Below are 22,668 nucleotides of genomic sequence, written 5' to 3' on the forward strand. Positions count from 1 at the left end.
TGTAGTAAATGGATAAAGAAAGTCAGACAATAAAAATACTCTCTATCAACCTTTTAACCAAAGGATTCCTCTTTTTATTTATTTTTTCTTTTCACGAGCTCCATGTTTCTAATCTGCACATATTAAGTTTCATTTCTGTAAAAATTTTCACTTTCATAAAAAATCAAAAAGTATAAACTGCTAGCAAAGTATTTAGTCAAGAAAGACCTAGTATTTAAAAACACTGAGTTGATATGATTACAGCTAAGGACAAAAGAACTTTAATTTGTACATCCTTAAACTGGGTAAAAATATAATTTCCATTAAGTTTTCTGAAATACTGAAATTAGCTCACAGTCTTCTTTAAAGGTCTTAACAAGGATTAGAAGTCAAGGAAATAGAAACCATCCAACTTTGCAACCTCAAAATACTTGAGAGGTTACATTATACAAATCAAGTAAGTGTAAATAAACAATTCAACTACTGCTGTCCTCACTTTAACCACCTTACATCTTCCCCCATATCACTTAAATATACCCATTATGAAATCTTTCAAATTTGCCCCAAATAACTGTGAGAAATATCTGTGATATTTTTTAGTCATAAGTCTAAAAAATCCTACAATAAGTACCTTTTCTCAATATCTTAATTACTATCCTATTAATACAATTATCATTTTCATAGGCAAAACCATATTACTGATTCTCTTCTTTCAGATTCTCATATTTAGTCACCAAGTCCTAACAGATTTCAATTTTTAAATTGTTATTTATGCTGTACAGTAGAAATTAACATAACATTGTAAATCAACTGCAATTCAATAAAATAAAAAATTTTTTTAAAAAGAGGAAAAACAAACAAAAAAAACAAAAAAAAAGAGGAAAAACAATTGTTATTTACTCTTCAGTGTGATAAACCTGCACGACCTTATATGTATTCTTCTCCCTTCACCCAAATGCTATACTCACTAATGTTTCCTGCCTTGACTCCTGCTCCCAATAAATAAACAAGTTCTAAATCCAAGCAGTACATCAGAATCACCCACACAGCTTACTAATAAAAAGAAATACAGTTGTGTGGGCAGAGTAGAACTATTGCATTAGTCTCCAGACACCCCATTCTGTACTTCATCATGCTCTGAAGGCTCTTTAATGGTAGGTATGTCTGGTCTCACTGACCTTACCATGAGGAAGGGTTCTGTCTTTTCATATACCTATAACGCTGGTTACAATAAGCACATAGTACTTAAGATATCTGAATTCTGACACAATTAAAGCCAACTGAGACTCTATATAATAATATACTGTAAAACACTGAAGAAAAAAAGTGTAATTATTGGTTTGCTGGGGTGGGGGAAGTGGTACTCAGATTAGTATCCCTTTTCTGAATTCCACAAGTAACTTGTCCACCTTAATCGTGACAAAAAACTAATGGATTTCTGGCGAGCAAGACAGGGCAACAGAGAGACAGTGTTCAGTGATACAACAAGTTTTTGTCACTACCCCTAGGTTGCCCAGGTTATGGAACAAAGATATGACTGGCACTTCTGAAAAATCCTCACTTTGCTGAGTGGGACTCCCCAGAAAGTTTCAAGGCTCCTAGCTAAGGAAGGAGTTTTAGTAAGCTGACAACAGAGGTCAAGAAGTATTTGGGGGCATATGAACCTGTAACCACAACTTTCAAAGGCTTATTCTGGGTACCTGTCCTATTTACTAGGTCTAAATTCTGGCTGGATCTTGTTTCCCAAGGCAAGTGATTGGTGGTTTCCTGCATCCATCCAGTATCTCTGATGGAGCATAAGTTCATAAGCATTTTACTCACTAGCATTCCTACTTTTTATATTATCTGCCCTAACATAACACTCACCAGGATCATATATGTATGTGTATACACACATGCACGCGCGCGCGCACACACACACACACACACACACACACACACACACACACACACATACACACACACCCCACTCTTTATTCTTTATTAGTAAGCATAGGGCTAAAACGAAGACAGGAAGTTAAGGCTGTGACTCAGGAAAAGGGATCAAAAGTCAAGCATCCAACAGATGAAGCTGTTCATACTGCCCATCACCAGGCAAGGAAATGGACAGGGCAGACCACAATCTGATTCCTTACCTCAGAATCAGAACTACGGTCAGGTTCCAATATTTTACTCAATTCTGGAACTTGGAAGCATTATGTCCTATAGGGAAAAATAACTGAGAAAGAAACTGGGATAATGCCAACTCTAACACGGTAATAAAAATACTAGCAAAAGTTATCATCATATAACAGAGTAAGTCATAAGCCCAAAGATAGCTTATACAAACACTGCTTGTTGCAATTATTTAAGTTTAAAAAGTTGGCATTCCTGTATTCAACATATCATTTATATGTATTTCCAAGCAACCCCAAAGATCCATATAGTAATGTAAAATTCTGACATGAATTACAATCAATGCAAGCTGAGTGAGCCTTACTAACTGCTCACTATTCTTCTCAAAAAGCTTTGCTGTTCCCTGTGCATCTTATTGCTAACAGTACCCTCAATAATCTTCATCCACTTTATACAAGTATGACTATAATAACAATCATTTTCACTCCTTCTTCTTTTTATAGAATCTTTTAAGTTCATGGGTGACCATACCACAGTATTACAGTAAAGCATTTATTTTAGCAGTTTTAATTTATGTTAACAGCTTTCTAAATGCCTTTGTCCTGTATTTAAAAAATCATTAAGTCTCTGAAAAGGTCACCATATATTTTATTAGATTTTAAGAAGGAATTTATGTGCTACTAAAGCAGTGGTATTTGCAAATTTTGGAATTTGTAAAAATCTCATATCCTTGTAAATGTCAAAAGTCAAAAGCTCACGTGCATACTGTACATGTGGCAATGATGTATCCCAAATCCCAGCAATACAGTAAAAAATATGCTTAGACAAAATTAGCTGTTGTTCAAAAAAAGTACAGCATTCCACAGCATTCCAAGAGCTTGAAAAACTTCCCAGGGCTCAAACTCACCTTGAAATTATCAGCCTAAAAAGTATACCTGTATAATATCCTCCTAAGTGGTCTCAGCACCCCCTCTCAAACTACTCTCAGGTAATCCTGTACTTTCCTAATTCCTTATACTACAGCAGAAGTAATCTCTTTAAAATGCAAACCTGGGGGCTTCCCGGGGGCTTCCCGGGGGCTTCCCTGGTGGCACAGTGGTTGAGAGTCCGCCTGCCGATGCAGGGAATACGGGTTCGTGCCCCCGTCCGGGAAGATCCCACATGCCGTGGAGCGGCTGGGCCCATGAGCCATGGCCGCTGAGCCTGCGCGTCCGGAGCCTGTGCCCCACAACGGGAGAGGCCACAACAGTGAGAGGCCCGCATAACGCAAAAAAATAAATAAATAAAAATAAAATTTAAAAAATAAAATGCAAACCTGATCATAATATTCCCTTGATTTTTCTCCCTAAATTGTATTCTGGAAAATATCAAACACAGAAATATTTAAAGAATTTTATAGTGAATATCCCACACCCAGTTTACCATATACGCATATACCCACCACCTAGATTCTATGGTTACTATTTTACTCTACAGTACTTGCTTTATCAGATACCTATCCATCTATCTTTGGTCACTTAGTCATGATGTATTATGATTGATTAATATTTTGCCTAGAACTGTAGAATTGTTTGGGTCTATGTTCATAAGACACACTGCTCTGTAATTTTCTTTTTTTTTATAATTTTTTTTTTTTTTTTTTTTTGGTTGCGTTGGGTCTTCATTGCTACGTGTGGGCTTTCTCTAGTTGCGGCGCGCGGGGGCTACTCTTCGTTGCAGTGCATGGGCTTCTCATTGTGGTGGCTTCTCTTGTTGCAGAGCACGGGCTCTAGGCATACAGGCTTCAGTAGTTGTGGCTCAGGGGCTCTAGAGCGCAGGCTCAGTAATTGTGGCGCACAGGCTTAGCTGCTCTGAGGCATGTGGGATCTTCCCAGACCAGGGCTCAAACCTGTGTCCCCTGTATTGGCAGGTGGATTCTTAACCACTGAGCCACCAGGGAAGTCCCTGTAACTTTCTTTTCAATCTGTAATACCTTTATCAGGTTTTGGCCTCGTGAAATGTGTGTTTCCCTTTAGTCTATTTTCTGAAAGTTTATATAAGACTGATGTTATTTCTCCTTTAAATACTTGATAAAATTCATCAGTGAAACCCTTTTTTTCATTAATTCTATTTCTTTAATATAAGCTTATTCAGATTTTAGCACATTGACATTTTTAGTACATTGACATTTAAGCAACTGTCCATTTATAGTGTCAAATTTGTTGGCATAAAGTTGTTAATAATATCCCCTTATTATGCTACAGGATCTGTAGTGATCCCTTTCATTTCTGATACTACTAATCTGTGTTATCTCTGTTTTTCATTATCAGTCTATCAAGTGGTTCATCAATATTGTTGATTTTTTTCAATGAACCAACCCTGACTTTGTAATTTTGTCTATTGGTTGTCTTTTTCTATTTCACTGATTTCCTCTATTGTCTTTATTATCTCTTCCCTTCTATCTACTTTGGGTGTATCTTGCTCTTCATCTATTAGCTTAAGGTAGAACTTTATTTAGCTCATTCATTATCTTTAAACCTTACTTTTCTAAAGAAGGTGTTTAAGTTATAAGGTTCCCTCTAAGAACTGCATTAAATGTGTTCTACAAATATTTTAGCACTTTTAAATAAACTATAATAGTTTTAGATTTACAGAAAAGTTGCAAAAAACAGGAGAGTATCCATATAGCCCACCCCTTTTCCTGTATTATTTACATCTCATATTAGTATAATAATTTATCACAATTAATAAATCAATATTGATATATTATTAATTTAAGTCCATACTTTGTTTCTTCTTTTTTCACCTAGTATTCTTTTTCTCTTCCAGAATTTCAACAAGGGTACCACATACGTTTAATCATCATGTCTCCTTAGGTTCCTCTTGACTGTAACAGTTATCCCACAGATTTAGATGTTGTATTTTCATCAACCAGTTCAAACTATTTACTGATTTCTCTTACAATTTCTTCCTTGACTTATCGATTTACCAGTTTCACTGATTTCCAAATATTTGCAGGGTTCTGTTTGACATCTTGATTTCTACTTCAATCCCATTATGGTCACAGAAAATATTTTGTAGTATTTCAACCCTTTTAAATTTTTTAAGACTTGATTTACAGACAAGCATCTGGCCTATATGTACCTTTGGGGAAAAAAGTGTATTCTGTAGTTGTTGGGTGGAAATCATCATCTATACTGATTTTTTTGTCTGTTTAGATGTCTATCAATTGTTGAGAAAATTGTTAAAATCACTGATTGTTGTCTCTTTCTTCCTTAAATTGTATCCATTTTTGCTTCATGTATTTTGAAGCTCTGATATTAAGCACATACATATTTATGACTGTCTTCCTGACGAACTGACCCTCTTATTATTATGAAATAACCGCCTTAATTCTGGCAATATACTTTATCTTGAAATCTACTTTATCTAGTATGAATATAGCCACTCCAGCCTTCTTATGCTGTTTGAAAGGTATATCTTTTGGCATTTACTTTTAGTCAATCTGTCTTTATGCACTGAATCAACATTTATTCCGCTAAAGTAAATGAAATTACTGATATGAGTGGATTAAGTCTACCATTTTATTATTTTTAATCTCCTATTTCTTTGTTTGAGTGTACCTCTGTTTCTGTCTTCTTTTGCATTATTCACTTCAATTTTTCTGATAGCTTTTTAGCAATACTTCTTTGTATCATTTTTTTCCACAGTGGTTGCTCTAGGATAGAGAATATTCATCCTTATCATTTTCACACTGTACGCAGTGTTAGTAACATGCCACTTCACGTAATATGTAGAAACCTGGCAACAATACAGGTTCATTTACCCCCACTTCCCATTCCATGATCTATGGTATATGTTTTATACCTACAATACATGATGAACTCCACAAGATGATGCTTTTTTTTTAACAATCATAGATAGTATTAGGAAATTAAAAGAAAAAAAGTTTCTATTTATCCAGATATTTACCATTTCTGATGCTCTTCATTCTCTTAACAAAGATTGAAGTTTCCATCTGGTTTCATTTCCCTTCGGCCTGAAGAACTTCCTTTAGCATTCCTTATAATGCAGATCTGCTAGAAACAAATTCTCTTGGTTTTATGTGACGATATTTTTATTTTGCTTTCATTCTTGAAGGCTATGCTACTGAATCTGGAATTCTGGGTTCTCAGATTTTTCTTTCAGCATTTTAAATATTCTCTATTCACTCTGGCCTCCATGATTACTCCCCTGTATATAACATGTTGGGGGTTTTTTGGCCACTTTCTAGATTTTTCCTTTTATTTTTGGCTTTTAGCAGTTTGACTATGAAAAATCTAGTCACGGTTTTCTTCATTTATAAACTAGAGGTTTTCTTGTCTTTACTTTTCTTGGTTTTGCTGAACTTATTGAATATGTCAATCTATACCTTTCACTAAATTTGGGAAATTTTCAGCCATTATATTTTCAAGTATTTTTTTTCTTCCCCATTTTTTTCTCCTCCTATTCTGGGATTCCAATTATGTGTGATGGATTTTTTGATATCATTCTCAGGCCCTTTTTTCCTCCTACTCTTTTTCTGTTCCTCGCATTGAATTTCTATTGACCTTCAATTTCATGGATTCTTTCCTCAGTCATCTCCATTCTGTTGCTTAGCCCACCTAGTTTTTTTCCAAAATTATATTTTTCAGTCCTAGAATCTCTATTTGGTATTTTCTTAATCTCATACTCATTTTTTTAATATAAATTTATTTTATTTATTTTTATTTTTGGCTGCATTGGGTTTTCGTTGCGGTGAGCGGGCTTCTCATTGCAGTGGCTTCTCTTATTGCGGAGCACAGCATGCAGGCTTCAGTAGTTGTGGCGCACGAGCTTAGTTGCTCCGCGGCATACGGGATCTGCCCGTGCCAGGGCTCGAACCCGTGTCCCCTGCATTGGCAGGCAGATTCTTAACCACTGCGCCACCAGGGGAAGCCCTCATACTCATTCTTTATGAGCACATTTCCTTTGCATCATTTTCCTTTCCTTTACTAATAAATAGTTATAAAAGTTTGAAATCTTTTCCTGCTAATTCCAACATTTGGGTACTTTAGGGTCCGTCTCTGTAGATTGTCTTTTAACTTGAGAATAGGTTACATTTTCCTGATTCTCTGTACATGAGTAATTTTGGAATATATCCTGACTATTGTAAATATTTAATTGTTAAATTAAATAACAAACATAACTGTTATTTGTGGAGACTCTGGATTCCTTTATATTCCTTTGAAGAGTGTTGATTTTAATTTTTATTTATTTTTGTTCTAGTAAGTATCTAAATTGGTTGACTCAAACTGAAAACTCTGTTCCTCAGGTAGATGAGATCTTGATTCAGTTCTTTTATCTTGAGCTGGGCTTCTTGGAGTCTGCTCCACGCATGCATAGTTCTCAACAGTGTGCCAAGATTTGGGTAGAGTTTATTCACAGAATTTAGATGTTTTCCAGGATTCTCCTCTTACTTTCCAACACCTGTGACTGCCTTGAGCCTTATTTTTGGTTCTTTAGATCACAAAGACTAGCAGTTAACTATCAGAATTTTAACCATCCTACCTGGCACAAATTGGGGCCATGAAAATGAGAAATCACTCCTTGTAGTTCTGTTCTCCAAGTGTCAATTACCTTCCAGAATCTGTTTGCTTTTGGTAACTCTGCAGTGATTTTAGTTGTTTTATGTATTTCTGTCCAGATTTAATAGTTGTTATATGCAGGAGGAGCTTAGTCATGACCAGAACCGGATTCCCATGCTTGCACTTTTAAGAGCCCTCACTGTGTTTGAATAACTCCAGGCAATGGTCAAGCAGGTGGGGCTGATCAAAGAAGACATACTCCCCAATCCTGTGATGGAGTAAGAGGCCCTAGGCTTAGTGATGAAGTCTGCTGGGGTTTGAGTGACTCTTGAATGGCAGTTGTCTTTCATGAGGTGGCTCAGCATTCCAGTCTACTTCAATTTCACCTCCATCTAAACATGCGATTTATAAGTCCCTCAACCGTACAAAGAAAATGACATTCTCACACACAATTATGTTTTCATGCCTCAGTCCCTCACTTTTAAAGGCCCTTCAATGGCATCCAATTATTTAAGACATAAACCAAAATATTTAACAAGTCTTACAAGGCCCACTGATATGATCCTTGCTTATGTGTACTACATAGGTTTGAGCTACTTTCCCCTTTGATCTCTGTGCACCAGACAAAATGGTATTTTCAGTTTTTCCCACCTAACATGCTCCTCCCACAGGGCTTTTTCTTATGCTGGTCCCTCTCTTTGGAATGCTCTTACTCCTTTCCATCTAGTTAACTACTCATCCTTCAAATCTCAGTCCAAATGTCAGTTGTCTGAGGAAGCACTCCCTGATCTCCCAGACTAGGTATTTCCTCACTATACACTACTCCCCTAAAATCCAGTACCTTCTTTACACCACTTATCACAACTATGACTATTTCTGAGGCAGACAGTAGAGCAGCAGTTCTCAACCATATCAGACCCAATACCCTTTTTTCTAAAACATTACAGGAATTTTCATTCATACATAAATATGAGGGATTACTATAAGAATCCCCAGTGTGCTCCTCAGTCAGCTTTCCCAATTGTCACCATACAATTTTTTTCTTTAAAGATATTTTTATACCTTCTTTTTATTGTAAATATTTTATAATACCTCCTTATCCTTCCTGAAATGAAATTCAGAGCTACTGCAACTTACACATGTAAATTTTAAAATAATGTGCTAGCTATAATAAAAAAGAAAATTTATCATAAAAAAATTTCAACATATAAATGCTTTGGCATGATATTAAATAAGACTATGAATGTGACAATTACAAATATAGACAGATATAGGTATTTTATTGTTGATAAAAATACCATGAATAACATTGCTGTCTGTGATATGACCTTCCAAAATAGTGACCAACTCTTGATAAACTTTCTGAAATAAAGAAACCACATCTCTTGATTTACATGATAACTATGCTCTACGCAAAAAAAATAATAATAATATAACTGTGTGTTTATATGTAAAACAAATTTGATTCTAGGCTCAGATAATCATAAACACATTTTTCACCTATGAGAAAAACCCTCTGGGACATTTGAAAGTGACATAAGATGTGGAATAACTTTTTACTATATACATAGATGTCCCTTACACTGCAGGATGTCTAACATCCCTGATCTCCATCCACTAAACTCAGTGTCACCCTCCCAATTATTTTGAAACCAAACACACCCCTGCAAATTTCCAAACCTCCCTGAGGGATGATCCCCAAACCACCACTGAAAACCACTGCATTAGGGTAAACGAAGAAAGCAAGATCTATATAGCCAAACTGCTTGGGTTTGAAACCTGGCTCTATCACTTACTAGCTGTGTGATCTTGAGCAAGTAATTTAATTTTTCTATACTTCAGTTGCCACTTAAAAAATAAAAATAATATCAGTACCAATGTTAGAGGGCTGTTATGAGGAATAAATTAGAAAGTCATAGTGTTTTGCACAAAGCAGGTACTAAATCTTTGCTATATTTAGTTATTAGTACAATTATTTGCTTAATAACTGCCTCTTCCAATAGAGTGTAAGCTCCATGAAAGCAAGCCGGAATGCCTGTCTTGTTCACCATTTTATTCCCATTACGTGGCACACCATCTGGTATAGAATAGGTATGCAGTATCTGTTGAATGAATGAAATCAGCAAAGATGTCTGTAACAAAAACATAATAAAAACTGGAGTATAACCTTCAACAGTAGTATTATTTTAGGTTATACTACTAAGACACTTCTACATATGAATGTCAGAATTTACCCTGATGACATATACATATGTATAGAATATCTCCAGCAGGATACTCAAGAAACTAGTGACAGTCATTGCCTCTGGGAAAAAGAACTGAGGACATGGGGGTCAGGGATTTACTTTTCACTATAAATCCTTTCGTACTCTCCAAAAATTTAAGCAAAATACACATATACAGTTGACCCTTGAACAACATGGGGGTTAGGAGCTCTGACCCTCCTCACAGTCAAAAATCCATGTATAATTTGTAGTCTGCCCTCGCTATATACAAATTCAACCAACCACAGATGATGCAATACTGTAGTATTTAATTTTTTTTTTTTTTTTTTTTTTTTGCGGTACGCGGGCCTCTGACTGTTGTGGCCTCTCCCATTGTGGAGCACAGGCTCCGGATGCGCAGGCTCAGTGGCCATGGCTCACGGGCCTAGCCACTCCGCAGCATGCGGGATCTTCCCGGGCCGGGGCACAAACCCGTATCCCCTGCATCAGCAGGCGGACTCTCAACCAGGGAAGCCCTAATATTTTTTTTTTAATCACCATATATAAGTGGACCCATGCAGATCAAACCCATGTTGTCCAAGGGTCAACTGTATTATTGTTTTTTAAATTAAAAAAAAATTTTTTTTTAAACTCATAATATGTTTTTAAACAAAGACTTTAGGCCCAAGAACCAAGACTATATAATGGCTCCAGGTAGGGAACTTTTTTGGAACTCCAGAAATCATCAAGTTTGACTTTCATGTATTTTGAACCTTCAGAGTTATCACACCACAAAGATCAATTCCAGTGTACTGATACTCCAAACAGTCTAATCTCATTAGATATTGATTGCCCGCCTAAAAAGATACAAAGGGACAAAAGCATAACTACCAGGAGTAATAACAATTTTATATTTACATACTAGTTTATAGTTTAAAAAATATGGTGGAAAAAGTGTGACCTTGGAATTAAGCAAAAATACCTAATGTGTCTACCACCTTGAGTAAATTTTGATCTCTCCAAACTTCAATTCCTCTTTTATGAAAACAATGCCACCTAGTTATCAGGGTTTCAGTTTAGAGGAAAAAAAAAAAGAGAATTTCTTGCAGTGAGTTTTGTCTTTTTAAAGATAATTATTTGTATTTTGAATAGTTAAAACAAGTTTCAAAATTATAAAGGTACAAAAGGGCTTACAGCTGGTTTCAAGGGGTGAAATGCAACTTTACAAGGAAGGACTCAGACTTACTACCTGAACCCACTAATCAATCTTAGTACCACTATCCGGGAGAAAACTAGACTACACAGTTTGATCTTTGATATAGTCCCCAGTGTTTACCTGAACTAATCAAGTATTACCTCTGCCTTCAAGTCTGTAGTAACATGTTAAATGATAACACTAGGAATCAATCAAATAAATCCAGATTATTGTACAATGTTCTTTGAGTCATGATGAAAAAAGAAAAGGGAAAGAAAAAAAGGTAACTTCGAGACTTAAAAAGACTTCAAGAGGGCTTCCCTGGTGGCGCAGTGGTTGAGAGTCCGCCTGCCGATGCAGGGGACACGGGTTCATGCCCCGGTCCGGGAAGATCCCACATGCCACGGAGCGGCTAGTCCCGTGAGCCATGGCCGCTGAGCCTGCGCGTCCGGAGCCTGTGCTCCGCAACGGGAGAGGCCACAACAGTGAGAGGCCCGCGTACCACAAAAAAAAAAAGACTTCAGGAGACATCAGTCAAACTCAATGCACAAACTTTGACTGGAAGATGGATCAAAAATGGTAAAAAGAGGGGGCTTCCCTGGTGGCGCAGTGGTTGAGAGCCCACCTGCCGATGGAGGGGACGCGGGTTTGTGCCCCGGTCCAGGAAGATCCCACATGCCGCGGAGCAGCTAGGGCCGTGAGCCACGGCCACTGAGCCTGTGCTCCGCAACGGGAGAGGCCACAACAGTGAGAGGCCCGCATAACACAGAAAAAAAAAAAAAAAAAAGGAATAAAGGAATAATTTGGGGAAACTGTAATAAGGATTGGGTATTAGATCATATAGAGAAATTATTGTTGTTCAGTGTGATTATTTTATAGGGTTATGAAAAAATGTTTTTTATTAGAAACACATATTAAAGTATTTAGGGGTGAAATATCAGGAATAAAAACAAATATAGCAGAATATTAACAGATTTTAAAATCTGAGTGATCATTTACAGGGGATTCAAAATAGTATTTTTCCTATTTTTCTGTATGTTTAGAAGTTTTCATTAAAAAAATAAAGGTTTATAGAGAAAATTATTCCTCTCCCACTGGCTGGTGACTCCCAGCCACCTCCAACTTATCATTGTTACCAGTTTCTTATGTATTCTTCCAGAGGTATTCTATGCATGTATATACGTACAATAATCACCACTCACAATTTTTCCTTTTTAAATATCTTCCTTTTAATCAAAGCAACTGGTTGTGAACTAACCTGATCTAGTATCTTTAATTAAGGCTCTTATCATTTTCTAGACTCAATAGTTACCTCTAGAAACTATAACTGTAGTATAGTTGCTTCTCAACAGAAGTGCTTACAATATTTAACTTTATGTAACAGGAAAAAGATGAGATTTGTCATCGTATGTGAATTTCACCACTTCACCACTTACCCTAGCTAGGTTATCTTGAGCAAATTACCACCAAACTCTCAGCGACCTCATCTGAAATGTGCTCCAAAAAAACCACCTTTCACTATAATATCTCATTAATTTTTTGTGACAGACCTGAGTGTATCTGGCACATGTGCAGTAGGTGTTAGATAAATCCTAGTTGAATCTAAATATTATCTTCCATTGCTTCACTCACTTGAGAACAGGGCTTAAAACAAATTTTAAGATTTTCCACGGGGCTTAGAAGAGTATTAGGCTCTTAGTAAGTGCTCAAAACTTATTTTGGCTTGAGTAAATTTGATATAAACCATTATGGTGGAAAAAGACTCATTTGCTAGGTAAGAGAACTTTCCTTAACTAGGATGGTAGTCCCAAATTGCTAAAAGCCATGGAAATCTCAAACTTCCCAACAAGATGGCTTAATCTGACTCTCAAAGATGATTAAATTGAGCAGGCTGAAGGGGAAGTGGGGTGCAAAGCATTTCCTCTCCATAACTGTGCACTGAGATTCGGACTAAATATTAAATTGACCCATAGTAAGCGCCCCATAATTAGAAGCTATTATTAAGACGAATCCCACAGGGAGAGAAAACGGAAGGAGGAAAAAGAACGAAGGCTGTCAGTCACAAGAGGTGGAAAGGTGTCCGAGGCCTGAGACGTGTAGGCCATAAAGGGCACCTGGGTCTACGGGCTCCCTACGGCCCCGAGGGGGCGAAGGAGGTCAGCGACCTCTCCGAAAGGTCAAGCCTCTGGAGCCACGTTTCCCTCTGGAGCTGGGAGCAGAGCCGGAACGCCCCCGCGAGAACCTGTACCCAGAAGCCAGAAACACCGCCTGCCCGTTAACCCGCGCCGATTCTGGGAGAGGGGACGACCCGCCGCGCCGGCGCTGCAGCCCTCAGGAGCAGAGACCTGCCGCGTCCTGAAGCCCAACATCCTCCCTAAAGTGGCAGACCACCGGGACCCTCGGGCTCCGATATGCCTCAGCGCAACCCGGCCCTTGGATACTCACACTTACAGCCGAACCCTCTTACTCCATCAGGCCTCCGAGGCCCCAGCGACGGAGCCCACTGACGCCCCAGCCGCCCCCCTCAGCTTCGGGTCCGGTGGCCCGCTCCGGACCCGCTCCCCGCCTGGCACCGCCGCCGCCGCCGCCGCCGCCAGAGCGCAGGCGCACAGCGCCGCCGTCGCGCTCCCTTTTTTTTTTTCCTCTGCGCTCAGCCTTTCTCAATAACCTAGCTTTATTTGAACACGCGAGAGTGAACAACGGACACAGAGGAAAGAGGCTTTACTGAAAGAGAATGGAAGACCAAAGGCTGGAAGAGTTCATCCGCTGCACTGGACGGTGCTGTGACCAGCCTCTCTCGTTTCTTTTTCATTCTTTTTGCTCTTTCTGGGCCTCCCTGTTGCTCCTACTCTCTTCCTAAGTCCCGACCATTCCCTTTAGCTGGTGGCAACTGTTGTGGCTAAATTTCCAACCACGCCTTCCTTGTAAAACTTATTGTAACTTAATGGAAGGTGCAAGAGCTTTAGAACAGACAGACCTCAGGTCAAATCTTGACCTAGGTACTAGTAATTTGTGATATTGGGAAAACTACAAGTTTTCTTGAACCTCACTTCCCTCGGAGTTAAAATTAGGATACTGATATCTTATCTCTCAGGGTGTTGCTGGGAGTGAATGACAAAACATAGGCCAAGTGCCTGCCCATGAATGGTGCCTATCACAAAGCAGATAATCCATCAACACCAATGATTTTATTCTTATTAGTACCTAATGTATTTATATTCATCATTAAAGTTAGCCCATAACCATTCCCTCAGGATCTTCTTTTAGTGACTAAAACTAGTCAGATAAACCAAGTTACATTAAAGTTGATAATGATGTGAATTTCCTATATTATTGAAAACTTCTAATAATATCTATGTTTAACAACACCTTCAATGCCTCAAAGCAGTTCCCTCCATCTATGTGTAAATCCATATTTGCTTCTAGAGGATTGAGGACATCACAAGTCTTTGAAACACCAAGGTGTGGGGTATGCTGCCCATTCTCTCTTTTAAAGGCATGCAGTTTAAGAATTGCTTTACCCTATAATCTCAGGGTCATAGTCCAAGAGAAAGCTTGTAGAAGACCAAGGTCAGCTGTTGGTGAGCATCAAGGTAATCGTAGATCAGCGTTTTACAACCTTGGCACTATTCACATTTTGGAAATAACACTTGTGCTGTCCTGTGCATTGCAGGATATGCAGCAGCATCCTTGGACACTACATGCCTATAGTGCCCCCCTTATGACTCCCACCTCCCACACATATACACCTGTTGTCCTGACAGTCAAAAATATCTCCCAAAGGAAAAAAAAAAAAATCTCCAGACTTTGCCAAATGTCCTCTGGGGAGCAAAAATATCCTTGGTTGAGAACCACAGCATTATACCAGCCACCATCCCAACCCTAAATGAACTCATTTTCTCCACTTCTACCCTCAAGAAGTGATTACTCCTTAAGAAAGCCACGCAGGAGGGCAGAAACTGGTGAGTTCATTTTTTCCAATCTTATACAGGCCCTCAACACCATTTACCTGTCCTACTACTTTTCTCTGGTCAACTTGCTCCATCACTTTCTACAACAGTATTCCAAATCTTCTCCACTTTTCTTAAAACTCCTAACTCTTTATCAGTAGGTGACCTTGTCTCCTACTTCACAGAGAAAACAGAGACCATCAGATGAGAAATTCTTTAACTTCCTGTTACTAAACATACAAACTTACAAATACTTCCTCTCGTTAAAATTGAGGAGATATCTTCTCTATCGTGTTTCCAAGACCTTTCCTTCCAACAGTGCTTTTAGATTGCCTCTACTCTTACCCACTCAAGATCTTTACCTACTGACTAACCCTTCTCTTTAAAACAGTTTTTTCTCAGTTGTATCTTCCCTATCATGCTTAAGTTTCTCCTATCTTAATTCTAATAACAACAAAAAAACAGAAACAAAAAACTTTGACCCCTTGTCATCCTCTTTCCAGCCTCAAGACCAAACTCTCCAAAAGCATTCTACAATTTGTCCCCGTTTCTGCATCTCCTCTCTCTTCAAACTAGTACAATCTATCTTTCAACCTCATCACGTCACCACATAGCTTTCACTAAGATCACCAATGTTACTAAATTGAAAAGATATTTCTCAGGGTTCATCTTCCTTGACTCCTTAGGAACAGACAACTCTTTTGAAACTCTTTTTATTTCCAGCACTATGCTTTATTCTTAGAGGTGCCTGGAACCATTTCCGGACCTGCTTAAAACCCTTCAATATTTTCAGTGATCATGGTAAAGTGCAGGTTCACTAGTACAAAAATGCAAGATCTTCCAAGATCTGGCCATTGCCAACTTTTAAAAACTCATTCCCGGGGCTTCCCTGGTGGCGCAGTGGTTGAGAATCCGCCTGCCGATGCAGGAGACACGGGTTCGTGCCCTGGTCCGGGAAGATCCCACGTGCTGCGGAGCAACTAAGCCCGTGAGCCATGGCCGCTAGGCCTGCGTGTCCGGAGCCTGTGCTCCGCAATGGGAGAGGCCACAACAGTGAGAGGCCCGCATACCGCAAACAAACAAACAAACAAACAAAAAACCTCATTCCCTCCTTCACCGGAAGATATACGATGAACTTTAAGCCTCTAAGTAGGATGAACTACAAGGAAATTTCCAGAAGTTGCTATGTTCTTCTTGGACCCTCCAGTGCCCACAGGCTGGAAATCTCTATCTCCCTCCCGGACTTCCGGGGGAACTCCTGCTTATCCGGGGAACTCCTGCTTATCCTTCATGATTCAAAGTCACTTCCTCCGGGAACCCTTCCAGATACCCCTAAGAATAAAGCGCTTAGTTCACTGTGCGCCAGCAGCGCCTCGGATTTTCTATATGTCAAGCATTATATTCAGTCCACCATAATTTGTTTACATATCTTTCTCCCAAATCTAGACAGAGGGCAGGGAAGGCATTCTATTCGCCTTCTTTTCCTCAGCATTCATCCCGCACAGTGCGTGGCACACTGTTTGTCCTCAGTAAATGTTTGCTGTATGAAAACTTCCCACCTTCGCGCGGGACTCGAATTATCCGGTTAACGGGCGAGTCCCCAGGCTCTCCGCCTGCGTGGCAAGGAGATTTAAAGCCTCCGCACTGTGATTGGCTCCAACTGCAGGGGTGTGTCCGCTCCCGGGGCGCCGGGGAAGTGCGCAGGAGCGCAGGTCCGGCGAGCGCAGGCGCAAAAAGGACGCAGCTGGGGCTCAGCCTGGAGTCCGGCCTGCGAGTGTCCGAGCCGCCGCGGCGGGAGAGGAGTGGCCGGAACTGCTTGGTGAGTCTCCAGCAGTGGGGCTGAGGGAGCTGGCCGGGTGAAGATTGGGATCATAATCCCAGGGAGAAAGAGTATATCGTGACAGTTGAAAAGTTGGTGGCGTAGGGCTTAAGGGGAGGAGCGGGCGCTCTGGCCCCGACTGGGCAGTTCCGGCCCGGATCGAGGACGCGAGATGCCTGGAGACTAGCTAGGGGCCAGAGGAGGAAGGGTGGAGAGACGATGGTTCTCTGGACCCTTCCTTGAAACCTAGCAGAGGTAAACTCCCACTCCCTCACCTCCCACCCTCGCAGGGTTGCTGCGATCGGGATTAATAGACTGTATGGTGGCCACAGTGATCAGATAACTCTGAACTAGTTGTTTGAAGGTTTCTGAGGTTCATGGCATTGGAGAGTCCATGCTCTCCAGGAAAGTCCATTCTTACCTCGCGGCTTTAGTGAAGACCCACGAAGGAAAGTGTGGGTAAAAGATCGAATTCCACGGAGTAAGGGGGGCGGGGCGAATGTCCTGGAAAGTACTATTTTACCTGGAACTTTATTTCATTGTTAGTCACCACAATACTAGGAAAGGTAGATGGGAGTTAGAGGAAACCGAAAGTCGTCAAAGTTAGGAAAAGAAGATGAGAAAGGGGTAGTATTTTGCCTTTTGCTACTTATCATCTACTTCGGGGAGGAGTGGGGGCTATTGGGAGAGGAGAGTTATGGACACTGGCGGCTTCTGACAGTGTGCCCTTTGCCTTGTGAAAATAATGTAGCTTCTTAGTAGCAGATATTTCGAGAATTGAGAGTGATATTACTTCATCTGCCCTGGTGCCCTTAAGACTGGTTTTCAGATGTCCGGGTGAAATACTGCAGCTATGACCAGGTAGAAGTGCTTCTCCCACTTTCTTGTCTTGCCTGGAAAATACCACACTTGAAATTCATGAGACATCATTAGCAAGAATATTTTGACATCTAATCTTAAGATATTTCATAGTAAAATTTTAAAATATTAATATTTCTGCTACCAGTAAAGTTGACGCCAAAGGCATCCAGTGATCACTGGTCATTCATTCCTTTGGCAAGAGGTAATGAGAAGAAACACATTCATATAAATATTAACAAATATTGATATTAGAAAAGCCTCTTCTTACATTACCCTGCTCCTTTGACAGGTCATGTGAAAATAAATAAAATGATCATATAACAACCTACAACTTAAATATTTATCAGTGTTGCTAGGGTTCTTTTTTAGGTGCTTGTGGTATGTGAGTATGCACTAGAAAATTGCTGTTATCTTAGTTCCAGAATAGGAATGACTTACTGAGCCATTATTTTCTTAACAATATTATACTCTTTTCTACAAACAGTAGAATTTCTGTATGCATCTTAGTGTTTGTTTCTTTTACTCTAAATCAGAGTAAAGAGTAACAAGCTCACTGAACTAAAGGTCACATCTCTTCTAATCATTCAGAACACAACCTTGAACCAAGAGGAGAGCAAACAAACAAACAGGTCCTGTTGATCATGGGACAGCTATGGTACTTCACTTGGCATGAACCATACCACCATCATAAATTATGCATTTTAGAAAATCATCTGTGTTACTATTTTACATCAAATTTTAATAGACTTTCTTTTAAACATTACCCTCTTCCAAAGTGATAATCTGTGAAATCACGGTTTTGCTATATTTTATAACTTTTTCTAGTACATATTATAATAAATACATGAGTACTAAGTGCATAAGTATTGCTTGTATAGCAACTAAAATAATTTCTTGTTCTTGCTCTGCACTTTGGAAAATACTGCTTTGGGCCTAATCTACTCATTTTTAAGAGAAAGTGAAGATTAGACTACCTAAACTCTAAGGCCAGTGGACTCCAAAATTCTGTGAGCCTTGTGATGATGGCTTTCATTATTGTGACACAGTTCTAACAAACTTACTTACTTGGTTTCACCAGATGGAAGTAGATTAGAATAGCAAAAGTGAAAAAGAGGATGTGTGCTCTTTGACATTTTGTGAAATCAGCTGCCTTTTGTTTTGTTTCCTCTGAATTAAGGTGCTTTGTTTTTTTCCTCCTGTGTGTTCCTCTGTCTTAAATATTCTGGAAATCTGTTTTTTTAACTGTGTTTGTACTCTGCGTTATGTATATGTTAACATTTATAATATATGATGTTGCTTGCATCTCAGAGTGCTGAACTTTTTATTCCAGTGCCATATTTTGTTTCCAGGTCTGTAGACTGACAGAGAAGTAGATGACAAGGACTGGTTTTTTTCTTTGTCTTGGGCGGGTAGAGGCTTGGAACAGATGCATCCAGTGCCTCTAACAATTGGAGGAAGTGGATTGTGGAGCCAGGAAGCAGCATCTACTGTTCTTTTTGTAATATTGGGGGGTGGAGATGGGATTCCATTTGCAGTCCTTTAAGTCACTGACATTTTGGTTTTGATTTCAGTTTAGGTTGAATTGCTACTAAAATATTTAAATCACTGTTCACTATGGTTTTCTGAAATTTCCTCATCTTAAAATCTTAATATTTATTTTAACCAGGTTTGACAATTGAGATTACCTTTAGACTGCCTCTTGATACTTATAAAATAAAATCCAAACTTCTTGGTATAGGATATAAGCCCTTCATGACCTCTCTCCTACCTGCCTTTTAAAGCCATCCTGCCCCCTCTGTACACAGGCATACATATACACACGTTATATTCCTGCATGACTCCGTTGTGGCACTTCTTTTTTTTTTCCTTTTGGCGGTGTGGTGTAGCTCATGGGGTCTTAGTTCCCTGACCAGGGATTGAACCCAGGCCCCAGCAGTGAAAGCACCAAATTGTAACCACTGGACCACCAGGGAATTCCCTGTGGCACTTCTTTAATAGTCCAAAATCACAATTTTCTTAGAGTTGATTGTGTTTTGATTCCCAAATCACAATCCTGAGAGGTGTTTAATAATTATTATGAAAAATTATAATAGTTTTAGCAGGGTTCTAAATGCTTTGTATAAATTAACTCAGTCCTTATAACAACACTTGAAGTAAGCATTATATTCTCATTTAATGAGAAAACTGAAGAACAGAGAAGTTAAGTAAGCAATAGTCATGATTTGAAACCATTATGCCTCCAAATACTGGCCACTTAACCACTACACCGTATTGCTTTTTGTATAAACAAGAATGCCATTCAATCTGCTGTGGGGGATATTCCTTTCCAGGGAATATGAATGCTTATGTTTTCTGCCTGTGGCACCTGATTCCTCCCATCAGAATATTTGAGAAGCTTACCAGAAAGCATCTAAGTAAACTTGGAATTAGGGCCAAAATACTTGGATGGTTTAGGTGAATATTTCTCTCAGGCAAGGTAAAGCCATGCCAGTCCTCCCTACCTCACACTTGGTATTTCCCTGGCAGATACCATACTTATGTCTGCCAGACTGCATCTCTCTCTTCCCTGGGGAATGACTGCTGCATTCTTGAGCCTCCTCCTTATCTTTCATATAGATCATCCCTTTTCTGTTTTCACGGCCTTTCCTTTAGATGTGGTCAATATAATTAATTATAATCACACCTAGATCTTCCTCCCCAGGATTATATACTGATCACTTAGAGTAGAATTGCAGAAGTTCCAAGGCTGAGCAGGACTTGAAAACTAGGTGTTGGACATCAAGCAATTAAGTTATAATAGGTGCTTCTGTAAAACTGAAGTGTAATTTTGATCTTTTTGGTTAGTGATCTTTAGTGGTACTTTCTCCCTCAGTAGAATGATTTCTATCTTGATTCATGTACTTCAGTGGTCTTTGAAACCAAGGTATTTAATAGGTATGACTCAGAGGTGTACTTCTTATATTTCTATAGCTTTGGGGCTTTGATATAAGAATTGCTAAAGTTGTTCCTATAGGGGGAAGTAGAAGGAAGAAATGAACCCTAACATAAATAAGACTCTCATCTCATCTAAATGCTTTCAGGAAGAATTAAATTTCCTAATCAGAGCGTGTATTCTTTTTGGCTAACCTAGAATGTTTAGAGTATTTTGAAATACCATGTACCTGTACTTTGTAAGTGTTAAGTGTGAACATTTTTTCTTCCTTCCTTTCTTCTTTGTGTGTGAACACTTTTAATGTTCCATATTAAAAATGGAATCTAAGAATGAAATATATTTCTAAAGAGAAACTAAATTCTTTTATGCAGTAAGTGATGGTTCATATCTGAATTTCTACTTCATTCTCTGTAATCCGTTTTTCTATTCTTTCCATTTATTCTCCATTACTCATGTTTAAGAGTCTTCAAAAAAGAGCTGCTTAGGTGTATTGTGCATATACCAGTGCTTTATTAGGCACCTGGAATGGCACCTAATAACTCACAACATGAGATACCACATGTGAGGCAGGGATGATTGGCAAGGCTTCCAATAGCCTGAATAAAATATTCACCCCAACCATCCAAGTATTTTTGCTCTGATTCTAAGTTTACCTGGAAACTTTCTGATTAGCTTCTCAAACATTTTGATACCAGGAGTCAGATGCCACAGAGAACATAACAAATAACATGAGTGAAAATGCTCAGTTCATTAGTAATTGTCATTTCATGAGTCTTTGCTCTGCGCTACGCACTGTGCTAAGCACTTTATATACCTTAACTAATTTTATTTCTGAAACAACCCTGAGAGGTAGAACTGTAATCCTAATGAATGAGGAAACTAAGACTTGAATATGTTAAGTGAATTGCCCAGGTACCAGAGCTAGGATGAACTCAGGGTCGATCTGACCTCAGAGTCTGTGTTATGAACCACTACATTATGCTCATTCAACACAATTTATTAAATTATCTCACCTTATCTGGATGTATAAAGTTTAGTCACAGGAGAATTATAACTGAAATCATATTCAACCCAACTAGGCCTTGACAGTATTTCAGATGGTCTTAGCCGCAGGCTAGGAAGACTATAGTCTTGTAGAGAGGCAGAATTTATGTGCAAAAACAATTAGAAAACTTAAGTGAAAAGGAAAACTGTATATATTTGGAGGCAGGTAGCATAAAATAAACATTGCAGAAGAAACAAAGGTAATTTTCTTGGCATCAAAATATGTCCCCGTACTTGATAGTAGATGCTTGAAAAATGTTTGTGGAATGTATTGAGAGAGATGAATTCTAGGACCAGGGTTCCTTTCTTCCACACCTTCAGACTAGGTAGGCTTTTGACTCCTCCTTGCTCTCTGTCAGCAAAAGGAAGTTTTCAGCAACCTTGGGGAGGTCACCATAGCTACATAGTAGTTTTTACCAATTCTCTTCTGACAGCCCTGGACTATAGTTTTCCTCTTCAGCTGGATCTCGGTCTCTCTTGCCCTCTTATGACCACACTCCTCTGCTTTCTCTTTATCAGCTATCATCAAGTCTGTTCCAAGAAGTATACCCCACCCCTGCCACTTCTCCAGTAACGACTGTGTAAAGAAAGCCTAAGAGTTGCATTTTATTCTCTTACATTTTATTTATAATTTTATTTATTGCATTTTATTTATAATACTGTTGAAAATTTTGCCTCTGGGGTCCTGGGAGCAGGAGTTGGTTTGGGAGAAGAGGAAGGTCAGGGGAACTGCTATTTATTGGTGTAGAACTGTTCAACATCTCAAACCATGTATATGTATTTGATCAAAATTTAAAATGGAAGAATATTACATCTTCAAAAATAACTTTTAATGGCTGAATAACATTACATCATGTAGTTATACCATAATTTTTCAGTCAAATCTCTATCACTAGTTATTTAGACCACTTCAATGTTTTTAACACTATAAATAATACTGGGACTAATGTATTTTTGCCTATATCTGTGATTTTCTTCTAAATTGATAAAAGTGGAAAAGGCCAA

General features: G+C 38.9%; 2 protein-coding genes across 7 annotated transcripts in view; one reads left to right on the forward strand and one right to left on the reverse strand.

Annotated features, from left to right (window-relative positions):
* The window catches only part of ZNF106 (zinc finger protein 106), a 64,372-nt gene extending 50,696 nt beyond the window's left edge, over positions 1–13,676 (reverse strand). For 2 of the 3 annotated variants that reach the window (XM_067029065.1, XM_059058098.2), the window contains exon 1: positions 13,503–13,676. The gene's annotated coding sequence lies outside the window, so the exon portion shown is untranslated. The remainder of the gene's footprint in view (positions 1–13,502) is intronic. The other variant, XM_067029064.1, reaches the window with a different exon arrangement.
* Positions 13,677–16,310: 2,634 nt separating this feature from the next.
* SNAP23 (synaptosome associated protein 23) overlaps positions 16,311–22,668 on the forward strand; it is a 36,702-nt gene continuing 30,344 nt past the window's right edge. Inside the window, exon 1 of one of the 4 annotated variants that reach the window (XM_059058087.2) lies at positions 16,311–16,826. The gene's annotated coding sequence lies outside the window, so the exon portion shown is untranslated. The remainder of the gene's footprint in view (positions 16,827–22,668) is intronic. The other 3 variants (XM_067029072.1, XM_067029074.1, XM_067029073.1) reach the window with 3 other exon arrangements.

The sequence above is a fragment of the Kogia breviceps genome, chromosome 3 (genome assembly GCF_026419965.1).
Source record: "Kogia breviceps isolate mKogBre1 chromosome 3, mKogBre1 haplotype 1, whole genome shotgun sequence".
NCBI lineage: Eukaryota > Metazoa > Chordata > Mammalia > Artiodactyla > Physeteridae > Kogia > Kogia breviceps.